Below are 13,199 nucleotides of genomic sequence, written 5' to 3' on the forward strand. Positions count from 1 at the left end.
CAAAGCCAACGACAAAGCCAACTCCTGGCCACTCTCAAGTGAAAACAGGCTTGCACCCACACTGTCACCATTCAAGGAGATTCGGTGACATCCCATTCATGTGAGAGAAGAACCAAGGGACTGTCTCTGTTCACCTGCAATGCTGAATGTCCCCTAATTCTCACCTTCTCATTCACCGATTGCTGCGGACAACTGGATAGTGGGTAAATGGTATTAAAATGGATTTAACCAAAGCTGAATGCTGGCATGCAGATGTGAAGCCACATGACGCAACCATCAATATGTGTCACTGGGGCATTTGCAAAGAGGCAGATTGACAGGGGGAACCAAACTCTCTTGTTTCCTTTTAGTCTCCTCTTTCCGCTTAATGTCTAGTCTTTGTCAGAGGGCCTAGGGCCTGGACTCTTGGTCTCTTCCAAATTTGCCACATTCTCTTATTTGTAAACTCTGGGGGAACGCAATCCATGGATTAATTTCACATGCAAACACCAGCAACAGGTCAGACATTTGCTCTGGGGTTTCCAGCAAGGCAGACTTTGCTAAGCATGAAGCAGGGCAAGCAGAAGCCTGGGGTCTCCCATCTTGTCCCTAGGTAAGAGCTTTTGTTCCCAGGGCACAATTGAGTCCCTGTTAGCTTTTTCTGTGTGTGTACCGAACACACAATGCCTTCCATTCTGAGGCACTAAAGAAAACAGGCGTTGGCATGAGGTGTCCACATTTTCCTTAATGAACCGAACGGCCCAACCCGAAATTCAAGTGCTAAACTTTCAACAGCAAACAAAAGGCTCATGTTCTAGTCTGGTTTGCAGAAACCAAGTGACTTTTACATTAGCCTCAAACCCTGGGAGGGTTTGCTTACTTAGTCTTCTCTTATCAGCACGTTTAGGGGTCAGTTCCACATGTAAGCAAGGAAAACAAAACATATGACACTTTGAACAACCACAAAAAAAATCACTGACACTCTTACTCAATATCCTATGTGTTCCTGAATGGTTTCTTCTGTCCCCCAAATCTGGGGAATCAGGTATTTTGGATATATGGACAAGAAATTCAGACTTGGGAATAAAATCTCCTAAATGGCTGCCATAAATAATGACTCCTTTCCATGAAGAAATGCATGAGAAATGGACATATTAAGTGGGCATTTTACTCCCTGCACAAAAGTTCTCTGCCTGTGCGGGTGTCAAAGGAACTACATCACTCTGCAGCATAAAGCTATGTGAAATTGACTGTTTATTGGCATAACAAAATAACAACAACAACAAAAAAAAAAAAAAGAAAAAGAAAAAAGACATCGCCCAACCTGAGTTACTCTTGGAGTTAAAGCAAAGTGTTTGACAATTTATAAAAAGACACATGTGGTAGATTTACACCAAGGCCATTTTGAGATGCGATAAAATTAGTTACTTAAACGTAAGTTTTCCCCTCTTTTCTAACTGACAACTTGTAGTAAAGCTCAGTGTTAATAATTAGACATGGTTGGAATCAGAAAGGACATCTCTAACAGACAGGCCTAAACAGTTAGAATGAAGTGTCTCCTGTAAATACAGGTGGAAAATGAGACCAAGAGTCCATACAGGCTTAGGTGATATTTGATATTTGTGCCTTCTCTTTCTCAGACTGCAGCTCACAGAAATTTTTCTCTTATCACAAAGTAACAACAACAACAACAAAAAATTAGCAAGTAACTCAGTTACGCAAAGACCAACACTGAAAGTGCAAAGCAAATTTTGAGATAAGGGGTATAAGAATCAGATGCAGGAAAAACAAACTGCTTTTGTTTCATAAGCTTTTCTAACCCATTAATACCCAGAAACACAAATATTATATTGCCAGAAATAAAATCATGACATTCAGAGGTCTCAAAGGTGTATTTGATGGTCATTTCTTTAATCAATAGAGAATAAATAAAAATTTATCATATTGGGCAAAGTTGTTTTCAGGAGTTTTTTTTTTTTTTTTTGGCAAGGCAACCCTTGGTTGACCTCGTAGATTGCAAAAACCCTTGCCAGCTTAAAATCTCTTATTTTTTATTTTTTATGCCTACAGCAACTGGTCTTCCTAGGTGGTCTCCCATCAAGTACTAACCAGGCCCGACCCTGCTTAGCTTCCGAGATCAGATGGGATCGGGCCTGTTCAGGGTGGCATGCCAGTAGACTTGTTTTCTGGAGTCTTAAAAAGAACAAAGCAAAGGGGACAAACAACCCTCAGTCTTGCATTGACAGCTATGTGGTGCCATTTCTATGAGCCACCATTCCAGGTAGGAGCAAGGACATAAGCTCAGTGGGCTGAAGACCTCTTGCTGGGAAGACCTGAGTTTACCCAGAAAGCCATTGCTACCAGCTGGGCCTGATCCAGTCCTCGCCTGCCCCCACTTTGTAAAACTAAACCTACCCGACCCCACTCCCCAGCAGTGAAGAAATTGGCAGCCACAGCCTTTGTCCCTTAACTGACCTCCATTTCAGGAACCCTACTTTCCCCTCATATGGTTGTCCAAAGTGGGACACTCAAGTGTGTCTATTTATTAGTTGCAAATAGCATGTTCGTGTGTGTATTTGTATGTGGGCACATACTCCAGGGTTAAGAAAGGGCTGCTCACAATCAAGCCAAAGATCACTTGGGGTAAGGCTGAAATTGGAGCCTTTAAAAATGCATATTCCAGGGCCTCCTTTAGGTTCCGATTCAGAAGATAGGCTGGGGCTCAGCAACTGACATTTTGATAGAGTCCCCAGGTGCTCTGACACAGTGAAAGTCTGAAACTCGAGATTCGGGGTACTGGTTCTTAATTAGGGAGCTTGGAGCTGGTACCCAGACAGACCCTGGACCAATTAAATCCTAATTTCTGAGGTTGGGCCTAGGAAGTCAAAGTTTTTAAAGCTCCAGAGAAATTCTGAAGGGCTAAGGCTGAGAACCACTGAGGCTTTAATGAGTTTCCTCTATCAAGGTAAACCTTCTCCCCCCAAATATTTTTTTAATCACTCCTACTGGGTGGACACTTCATTTCAGAGCTGATTCTACGGTCCTCTAAAACTCCTTCCTCAGTATGAAGCCTGCTCACCATGGGTCCACCGCACAGCCCAGGATGAAACCGAACCCTGTCTGGTGTGGAGCTCCTTCTTCAAACCCTAGGCATAGAAGATTAACAACTGCAATTTAACGGTGGACTTGTTTTGCAACAGCCCCCAAAGTATAAACTAAGGCTCAGACAGCCATTTCCCCCCTTTTCGAGAATTTATAGAAAATGCCTTGTAATGACTTCTGTGTATCTCCCAGAGTATGTTTTAGATAGCCTCTCCCTCAATATCCTGGGGGGCTGCCACCTTGAGGGGTTCAGACCCGCATGCAGTCAGGATGGGGGAAATGTAATTTAGCTGCAAGGCAACACTGTGCACACTGCGTCTCTATTTTCCCACTCTCTTTAGCCAAAATTCGTTGAAGCTGGGGGACCCAGGGCAGGCACAACAAGGTGCTACAAATGAAAGAACATGGATTGCATTAATTAGAAATGAAATTGTTTCTACAAACTTTAAAAATGCAAGCACCCTCAAAAAACGCTAAGCCTCACTCACCAGGGAGCGTTACTGTAATCTATTGATCAAAACTGGAGGGCTGATTTTCATTTGAGCCATAGAGTGTTTTGGAAAGAACTGAATCCGCTGTCAATATTTTAAAACTCTAATTCTCAGCATTGCCTAAACTTGGAAGAGCTGGCAGTGCTGGCCCACATCCTCACATAAAACAATCACACAGTGAACAATGGCTGCCCTCTTTGGATGGCCCCCTGTTCTCCAGCTGGACATGGGCCTCACTGCTCCCTAAAGCTTTATGTTTGGTCTTCTTCACTCATTGCTGCTACCTGCAGAGCCAAGGCAGGCACCGGAGTTTGCAAATTCTTCTTCAATCAATATTTGCAAACTCTTCTTTATTCAATGACTCACTCTGAAGGGGAAGAACTGGCGATAGGGTGAGTAATCAGAGTTTTGGTCTTCTACTCATTTAGCCGTGAGATCTTAGTTGGTCACTGTCTCCTCCTTGGTGGAGTCTTGGTTGCTTTAGCATTATTGTTCCAATTGAACAGTAACAGCTCCTTGGGGGTGTCTATGAGTATTAAAAGGAAATGAATGTGAATATAGAAATGTTTGGAAACTATAAAGCAGTATGCACATGTAAATGACAGTTGTCCAATCAGTTAAAGCCTACTATTCAAAAAACTTGAGTCATGCTTGGATGGGAAGCCACATGGGCAATGAGACAGGATTAGGCTCATGGATTAATGAGAAGGTAACCCAGGGAACCTAGGTGGTAGCCCCATTAGGGCAGAAACTGCAACCCCGGCACCAGAAAATATGACTAAAATTCCCACCACAGCAAGTCCATCAGTGGAACCAAGAGGATGCCAGTTGTTGAGTTTTAATGAAGAGACTAGTCTGGGAAGCTGTAAAATGCATTCTCACAACTGAGTCTCCTTGTTCCCTTGTGACTTTTGGTCTGACCCAGCATCTCTTATTGACCTGTCTTTCTCCACCAGGAAGAAACACAGGAGGAAAGACAGACATAAAGGACTAAGAAGATAATCACTAATTCCATCCTTCTCCATCCCCACGACAGACCTTATATTTCTTAATATTATCAGTTTAGTAGGTTATTTGCATTTTGGCAGTATTTCTCTTTTCCAGGACTTATCAACCAAGACTGGAGGAGATGGCAGATGGCCTGCCACACAGATAATTTGAGTACATATTCAAAACAATAATCAGCTACAGATTGACTTGGCACCAGCAACCACGGGATGAGATGCCAGCATTTCTAAAGTCCACCACGTCCCCTTGATTTTGCCTTCACTCATTTTTCCAATAGAAAGAGTATATTTTAATCTTACAATAATTTGTTTTGGAAGAAACTTTAGATTTCATAGGTAGTCCACCTATATCTTCAAACAAACTACCAACATAAATTCTGGGGCATTTTTCTGCATTGATAAACCTTCAATCAGTTTTCTTATTATTTTGCTTTCCAACTAGTCCCTAAAATGTACAGGTATCTTTGCAAATGTACATATTATACATTTCCAAATGTGCATGCTCTTTCAAATTGACCACAGGATCTGTCTCAGGAAAGACATTGTCAAACACCCTACTGAAATGCTCTGTATGCCACGACTACATTATCTCTGTTCTAGCAGTCTAGTGATCTTTTCAAATAATAAGATTAGCCTGCTATGTACAGCTCCCTAGCGTTCACTGCTTTCCTCTCATGCTTTTAAGAACTCAATCAATATGTTGATCTCATCCTTGTTCTTGTTCAGAACTTACATCTACAGTAGTACTTATATAATTGACTCTCCCTGCCTTAATTTTGGTAGGTCCTTTAAAAATCTGAGCTTATTTAGCACATTCTTTTCCCAATAAATATCTACCTCCTTCTACTGTTTCTCTTCAATTGAAGCACCCTGAAAATGACCAGGCTTACTTTTTTAGTCATATCCTATACCCTGTGGCCATAGGCACGTTCCTGTCAAAATTCATCTCTATTATTTCCAAGAACCACTGAGGACTGGTCATCTTTCTTGGGCACTGGGGTTATCTTCTGCGGCCTTGACATGCAAAGTATGGACCATGGAAACTTATTAGAAATGCAGACCTTCAGGCCCCTCTCCAGATCTACTGAATCAGAATGTGTATTTGAACATTCTGATTCACGTGCGCATCACTGAAGTTTTAGAAGCACGCTGTATGGTATCCAGTTATATCCAAAACTTGACAGCATCAATTCCCAGTGTGGCACTCGCCCTTCCATAGCTGTTTTCCAGGCCTCGTCATCCAATGGACTACCATGCCCCAAGATCTGAGTAGGGGCCCAAGAGTCAATAAAAGAGAGGAAACAGCCTTTTTTCCTAGGAGATCAGCATCCAATGGGTGATACTAACCTGTAAACAACCATAGGGCAATGGAGAAAAGTACCAGTGAAGGAGATGTGTATGAAGGGCTCCAGGGTGGAATCAAGAGAGGCACCTGGGTCTTGAATATAGGACAAAGAAGTTCCAAGGAAGGAAAGGAGAGGCAGGCATTCTAGACTAAAGAGATAACGTGTCCAGGAAGGTGCTAAAAATCACGTTACATTGGGAAATGGCAAGAAGGTCTGTGTGGCCATCACAGAGCGTAAGTGCAGGGCTGGTGCAGGGGCTGGGCAAAGAACAACCACTGGGCACATAAAACACACCCAAACAACAACCATTGTCTTGCTCACAGCTCTGAGGGTTGCAATATTGGCCATGCTCAGCTAGGTAGATGGTCCATTCTTCGTGGTGCCACCCAGGCTCATTCACACGTATGCAGTCTGATGGGACTGGCTGGGCTGCCTGGGTCCAATGGCCTCGTTCACATGTTTGGTGGTATGAGCTGGCTGTCAGTTGGGCCTTTCCCTCCACATAGCTCTCATCAATAGGAAGCTTCCTAGAGCTTCTTTACATGAAACTGAAGTATCTCAAGAGCATGGCCTAGCCTTAAAGTCACATAGCATCCCTTCTGCGGGGCTCAGTTAGTTAGAGCAAGCAACAGGCTAGCCCAGATTCAAGGGGCGGGAGAGAACAGCAAAGCCAAACTGCCACGGGGTGTGACACAGGGAGGTTTCCTGGGGACCATGAATATTATAATCCACTCCAGAGTGGAAAGAGATTAATAATGCATGTGTTCACATTTTATCTGTGAGTCCCTTAAATTCAAATGCATTCAAGGAGCTTAAAATCCTATTTTCCTTTGTACCCCAAATTGCAGCCCTGATAGCTCTTTCCACACAGTGGGTATTTAATTCAATTCTCACAAATGCACATATTTATAAACATAGGAATTGGAGTTTACTGAGAGAGAATGCTTACAGATACAGTTAATAAAGAAAAAGTCTCTTTTCTTTACAAAAAACTTCAGAAAGACAGAATAATAATATGATCATTTCACAAAGAGAATCTGCCCTGAAATTCACCAGTAACAAATCCGCAGGCAGACTGTCGCTCTCCTTCCATTCTCCAACCTTCATTCCAAATCCCATCATTTGTCACGAAGGAAGTAAAAAAGCCTAAGAGGTCAGCTCTTGCTTCAGGTTCCATAAAAAAGCAGAGCAAGTCATCATGTCTGGACAGAATCCTCTTTAAATCACTCGTTAAGCTTAATACACGGCAAATTGTCTGTTCTGCAATAGCAGCAGGCTGCTGTTTCAATCTGTCTTTCTAATTTGGGTAGCTGACAAGCTATCATTTTATAAGTTAGACTTGGCAAGATTTATTTCCTTCTGGACATTGTGCCTGAGATTAAGAGAAATAGTATGGTCAGAGGTTATGTGCCAATCTTAGCTTTCTTCGAGTGTAAATAACGTGGGGATCTGGGGTTAGCAAGTGACCCAGTTCCTGACCCTTTTTCTGTAAAAATATAACTCTCTATTAAAATAATGATCATGGCAGTGCTATTCATCACTACTTAAGGGTCCTTTTCTTTCAACACATGCTCTTCAGCTTAGGTATGGCCATGTGACTTCTCTGGGCCAACAAAATGTAAGCCGAAGTACTTGTGTTGGTTCCAGATGAAAGCATCAAGAGCCAGCCCTCAATTTGCCATATCTTCTTCCCTTATCAGCATGACTGCAATTTTCCAGATGATGAGGCTTCATTAGCTTTGGTCCTGCAGTCAGGACATGTGTGAGAGAGACTCTAGTTGACTCACATTAGCCATTGGCATTGTTTGTTACAGTGACATAACTTTGCCCATCCTAACTTAATATAACTGTGATGAATGTATAAATATCTTTAACTGCTATGTTGCAGAATGTGACAGCCCATTTTAAGCAAAATGGCTCCTGGGTTTGGAGCAGTTTAAATGCCAGTAATTACGCTGCTCCCCGCTTCCCTCTGGCTAATCACTTTTACTTCTCTCTTCTTGTTTGCCTTGAGTTTAGGAAACTGCTTTGTTTTCTTTATTCACAGGAAACCCACAGAAGCTGTTGGGTTAAGTAAGGGGGAGAGCTTGGGACATAACAAGTTCCCTATCTGCCACAAGACCTTTGCTTTTACTCCTTTCATAGCCATCCCCAAGTCTGGATCATGAAACCAGAAGCCATCGAGAATTCATGGTCCTGACCCCAAAGGGCCAAGAGTGAGCCACTTGCCTAAAGTAAGGAGCAAACCCAGGTCTCTAAAACCTAGGCTGTTTTCCTGGGCTCATTCCTGGCCCACATCAGGCAGCCCGGACCCTTCACCGATACTAGTGTAGGTACTGTGTGGATCCCGGTTGCTGTCTGCCTTCTCTCTTGCAGTCTGAACTTGGCTTTTCTGCCTGTGTGCAGTTGGTCTGAGGGCTCCTGGGCCTGCGTCTCCTCTGTCCCCACTGTGAGGTTTCTTTTCCCTGGTCTTACAGCTGCATCTCCAGAAAGGCCAGCTCCTGGGTACCCAAGGCCTGCAAGCTCTGCTTACAAAGATCCAAAAATGAAGCCATGACTAGATTCTCTGGCATTCCCGATGAATCCTCAGAAGTAGGGTTCGTCCCCCCACCACCCAGTTCCTGCTTCACTCCTTTGGGGAACCAAGACTTACTGCATTCCCGCACTCCTTGCACACCGCATCTTTCGCAGACCCACAGTGAAGCAGGGAGGAAGGTTAAGTTACACCTCTGCTCAAACCACGAGGGCATCTGTGTCATCGCAGCCTCTTGCAAACTCTCCCCATCCTTTTTAATGAAGGCCTAATTAGTATGAATGAGTGTCTTTATTAAACTGCAGTTTGATGAACTATCATCTGAAAGAGACTTTTTTTTTTCTTTCACATTTCAAAACCCATTTAAATACAAGAATTTTAAAACAGACCCATCCAAGAATGCTCACAGGCAGCTACTTTCTCCCACACTTCTCCATGACCAGACACACAAAGAAATTGAGACCAGACAGAGATATAACACACCCTTTCCTCTATTTTTGGAAGAATTTAGAGTCTGTACTCACAAAGGGGAGCTGGCATCCTCTAGCAGCAAAAACAAAAACAAAAAAGGCAGTCAGATGCCTCTAGTGTCAAGGGCAGGCTATTTGATAGGAGTCTGTGCCCCAAATTCTTGGTGCCATGGCCTGAACCCTAAGAGGGCAGATGCTGAAGACCACCAGGTGAATGAGGAGCTTTTGGCTGCCTGTCCTATGTTCACACCCTTCTGTCTTCTCATCATAATTAAATTTTTTTTTTGCGACAATAAAAAAGTTTATTTTTAACTTTAAAACTGTCCTTTGAGCGGACGGTTTTAAATTTGAAGCAATTTTTTCATTTTTAAAAATGTATTACTTTTTTTATGGTGACATTAGTTAACGAAATCCAGTAAGTTTCAGCTGTACACTTTAACAGTAAGGCATATATCTATTTACATTGCGTGTTCACCTCTCATAGTCACATTCCATCGTAATTAAATTTTATTCAGGGCAGCAATGTGCCTCATCTCCCACGCTCTGGCTGATGGGACGTGAACGGAGCCCCGATGGCACTTCTGAGAAGCCTGTTTAGGGGGCAAATGTAGCAGGCACTCACTTCTTTTGCCTTTTCTGTTTCCCTTCCTCTTGCCCAAACCGCATGGGGTTTTGATGGCCATTGTGGAACCTCACTGATGACAGCGACCTCGAAGGATGAAGCCTGAGTCTCCAATGGCATCGAGGGGCTGCCATGTCACACTAGGCAAACCACCTCTCCACTTCGGTAGGAGAAAAAAATTGACCTTTAATTTGCCTAAACTATTGTTACCTAACATACCCAAACATTATCCAAATGCAATGCCTGTCCAACCTACCATTTGAACAAGGTCATTGCTTAGGCAGGCCTGGGGAATTTCTCTGGTGTATGGAAAGTTGATGACCCAGAGAAATTAAAAATCAGTGGAAGGTTTCACTAGACTAAAAACTACTCTGGTGAAACATATTGGGTACATCTGGGATGACGACGGGGAAGAGCATCTCTTGCTGCTCTTAAAATATGAAATTAGCACAAACTGCTCCTCATCTAATACAGTAACTGTCTAGATATTTTAAATATTTGAGGAAAATGAGAAGAAAAAGAAGAAAGGATAGAAGGGACCCCAAATGTCCATCAAAGGATGGATGGATAAAGAAAAGGTGGTATATACATGCAATAGCATATTATTTGGCTTTAAGAAGAAGAAAATCTTGTCACGTGCTACAACATGGATAAACCTCGGGGACAATATACACTGTGACATAAGCCAGATACGAAAGGATAAATGCTGTATGATTTCACTTGGACGAGGTAAAGTAGTCAAAATCAGAGAAACAGAGAGTAGAAACACGGTTGCCAAGGGCTGGGAGGAGGGGAAATTATTGTTTAATGGGCACAAAGTTTCAGTTTTGCAAGATGAAAAGGTTCTGGAGATCTAATGCACAACGATATGAATATACTTAACTCTACTGAACTGCACACTTAAAAATGTTGTTTGAGATGGTAAATTTAGTGCTACATGACTATAACTACAATTTTAAAAAAAATATAAAAATTTTTTAAAGTTAGAAGAGCATCGGAAGGAAGAAGAGACATTACATATCCGGGAGGGGGATAATAGAAACAGAGGAGATAAAGAATGGGAAGCTCTGAGGTGTCAGACTGGGTGACTCGCTGGGGGCTGGGGCCGCAGATGTCAAAGGTCCATGTCAGTCCTTTCAAATATGCATGACTGTTACAGACATTCGGCTGCTTCCTGGTCTCAGCTCAAAAAGAACCGTGGGATGTGCTCTACGCAGATAGGGATTCCGACTGCTTTCATATCACCTGAACTGTCTAGTACCCCAGAGAGGTTCAGAGAGGATCTTGTAAATCAATCAATCAACGAATAACACCAATCCAGTCAAAGGCCACTAAATCAGTAGCCTCTTACATCCTCCTTAGAGAGCTTCTGAGGAGGGCCCCATGCACAGCACTGTCTGGTACTGTAGCCACTGGCCAGGGGGTGGTTACTGAAATTTAACTTTAAATTAATTAAAATGAAGAAATACTAGAAACTGAGCTCCTCAGAAGCACTAGTCACATTTCATGTGCTCAATAGCCACGTGTGGCTTGTGGCCATGACACTGGATGGTACAGAACATTTCCATCATTGCAGAAAGTTCTCTTGCACAGCCTTGGGATGGACTCTACACCATACACTATACTGTGATGATAAGAAGTCTTCCCATGATATTGGATTCTTGGGGGTACTAGTGATGACGTACAGCTTCTCTCTGTTCCTTATTTGTGAAATGAGGTTAGTATTAGCACTAACTTACAGGGTTAAGTGGAGTAAATGAGATCATACATATAAAGCACACACGCCTGGCACACAGTGAGAGCTCCACGTCTGCTAGCTATTATTCTGGGGTGTGGGGGGGGGGAGGAGGGAGGAGGGTGTAGCTGGAGCACGCATGCACACAAACACATGTACATTTGTGACTCCTTACAGAGGGAGACCATGAATCGTTCCACTCTCTACCACCGTCCACCCTCCCCACCTGCAGAAAGGGTAGAAAATTCGATTAGACAACTGAAATGGACTGTACCAGGTGGCCTACCAGGTTTCAGGCACTGTGATCAGGCCTCTAGTAATCTGTCTTCCATCTCCCACTGACCTACCAGGAGTCTGCCCACGGGGAGCGTGGGAATGGGGACCATGTATGGGAGCCCATATGGGTGGGTGCAGCGCAGACGGGGCTGTGAGTGAGTCTCTACCGGCCCCGGCAGGCTGTTCAATGATCCACAGAAGGAAACCGCTGCCTGTGTCAACAGAACCCCCCTCCCTACAGTGACTGCAGTAACAGACCAATAACAGAAACCCAGAGACCAGCTACTACTTGACGATTCATTTCATTCAAAAGGGCCGTTTACATGCAATGACTGCCTGCACCTTGCATATCTATATACTGCTACGTGTGTGCATTTTTCTGTGTGTGGACATATACACGTGTGTTTATGTGTGCAGACATATACACATGTGCGTATTTATGAGTGCAGATATATATGTTTGGGTGTATATGCATGTGTATGCATGTGTGTATTTATGTGTGGACATATACCCATTTGTATCCATGTGAATGCATACACACATTTGTGTGTATAGCCATGTGCATGTGTATATTTGTGTGGGTGTATACACATGTGTATCTAGCTATACACGTGGGGCATACAGTCAAGTGACTTCAAGATCCTTTATTCATTTCAGATTTTTAGTTAAAGGTTATTAGAATATATCTCTTCATTTCTTTTTTAGGCTTGCTTTATTTTCTCCCATTGGTCTATGGGTTTATCCTTGGGTTTTGTGATACGGCCCAGGGGGTCTTTCATAACCACAGGGCACATGACCCACTGTGTTTTGCATCTTCCTGGGATGCTTTAGGCAGGGCACTGGCAGGCTAAGTGACCTGCTGTACAGATGAGACGCCAGTTATTGGGAGCTTCTGTGACCAAGATATGAAACCAGACAGATCTCCTACCCCCTGCACTTGGCTTCCAAGGAGTGGGGGAGATATCGGACATGTGATGAGCTAACTACCAGCTACCACATTAGGCTCCTCCTCACGATCCAGATCATTAAAATGAAAATTAAAGGTTGATTATGGCTAAGTAAGCGAAAGAAGGAAAACACTCGAAGAATTGCTGACTTATCCAAGAGACACACCTACCTAAAGGTTTAGGTATTTTAAAAACCCAACACATTTTTCTTTTAATAGAATACTCCTCAATGTTTTAAGTAATAAGAGGGCATTCTGTGGAAGACAGAAACAAATTTAATGACTTTGTCTCCAAAATCATTGGTCAATAAGAGCTATGGACATTTATTTTAAATTTACAATTTCTTTATCTACATGGAAACTTTCCCATCAATATCTGGTGAATAAATCAATGAGCCAGAAAGCAAACTGAAGCCCACTATGAATAGAATAGAGGCTGCATGCAAGGTGGGTGGGTATCAGCTCACAGGGACGTTTCCCCAGCCGTGACACCTTTGACCAGGGAAGCTTGAGCAAAGTATTTCACCTCTCCATATTTCAGTTTCCTTATCCGTAAAATGAACATAATACTTAGATTTTCCTCAAGGGCTGCTGTAAGGATTAAACGAGATAATACATGAAAAAGCACTCAGCACCATGTCCAATGCACACAGGAGCTTAGACACATAAATTACTGTTTATGAAACGTCCAC

General features: G+C 43.0%; 1 protein-coding gene and 1 pseudogene across 5 annotated transcripts in view; both read right to left on the reverse strand.

Annotated features, from left to right (window-relative positions):
- The window catches only part of DAPK1 (death associated protein kinase 1), a 160,396-nt gene that overhangs the window by 104,541 nt on the left and 42,656 nt on the right, over nt 1-13,199 (reverse strand). The window lies entirely within an intron of this gene.
- Nucleotides 2,041-2,158, reverse strand: LOC118601254 (annotated as a pseudogene).

Source organism: Rousettus aegyptiacus, unplaced genomic scaffold (assembly GCF_014176215.1).
Source record: "Rousettus aegyptiacus isolate mRouAeg1 unplaced genomic scaffold, mRouAeg1.p scaffold_m13_p_3, whole genome shotgun sequence".
Classification (NCBI taxonomy): domain Eukaryota; kingdom Metazoa; phylum Chordata; class Mammalia; order Chiroptera; family Pteropodidae; genus Rousettus; species Rousettus aegyptiacus.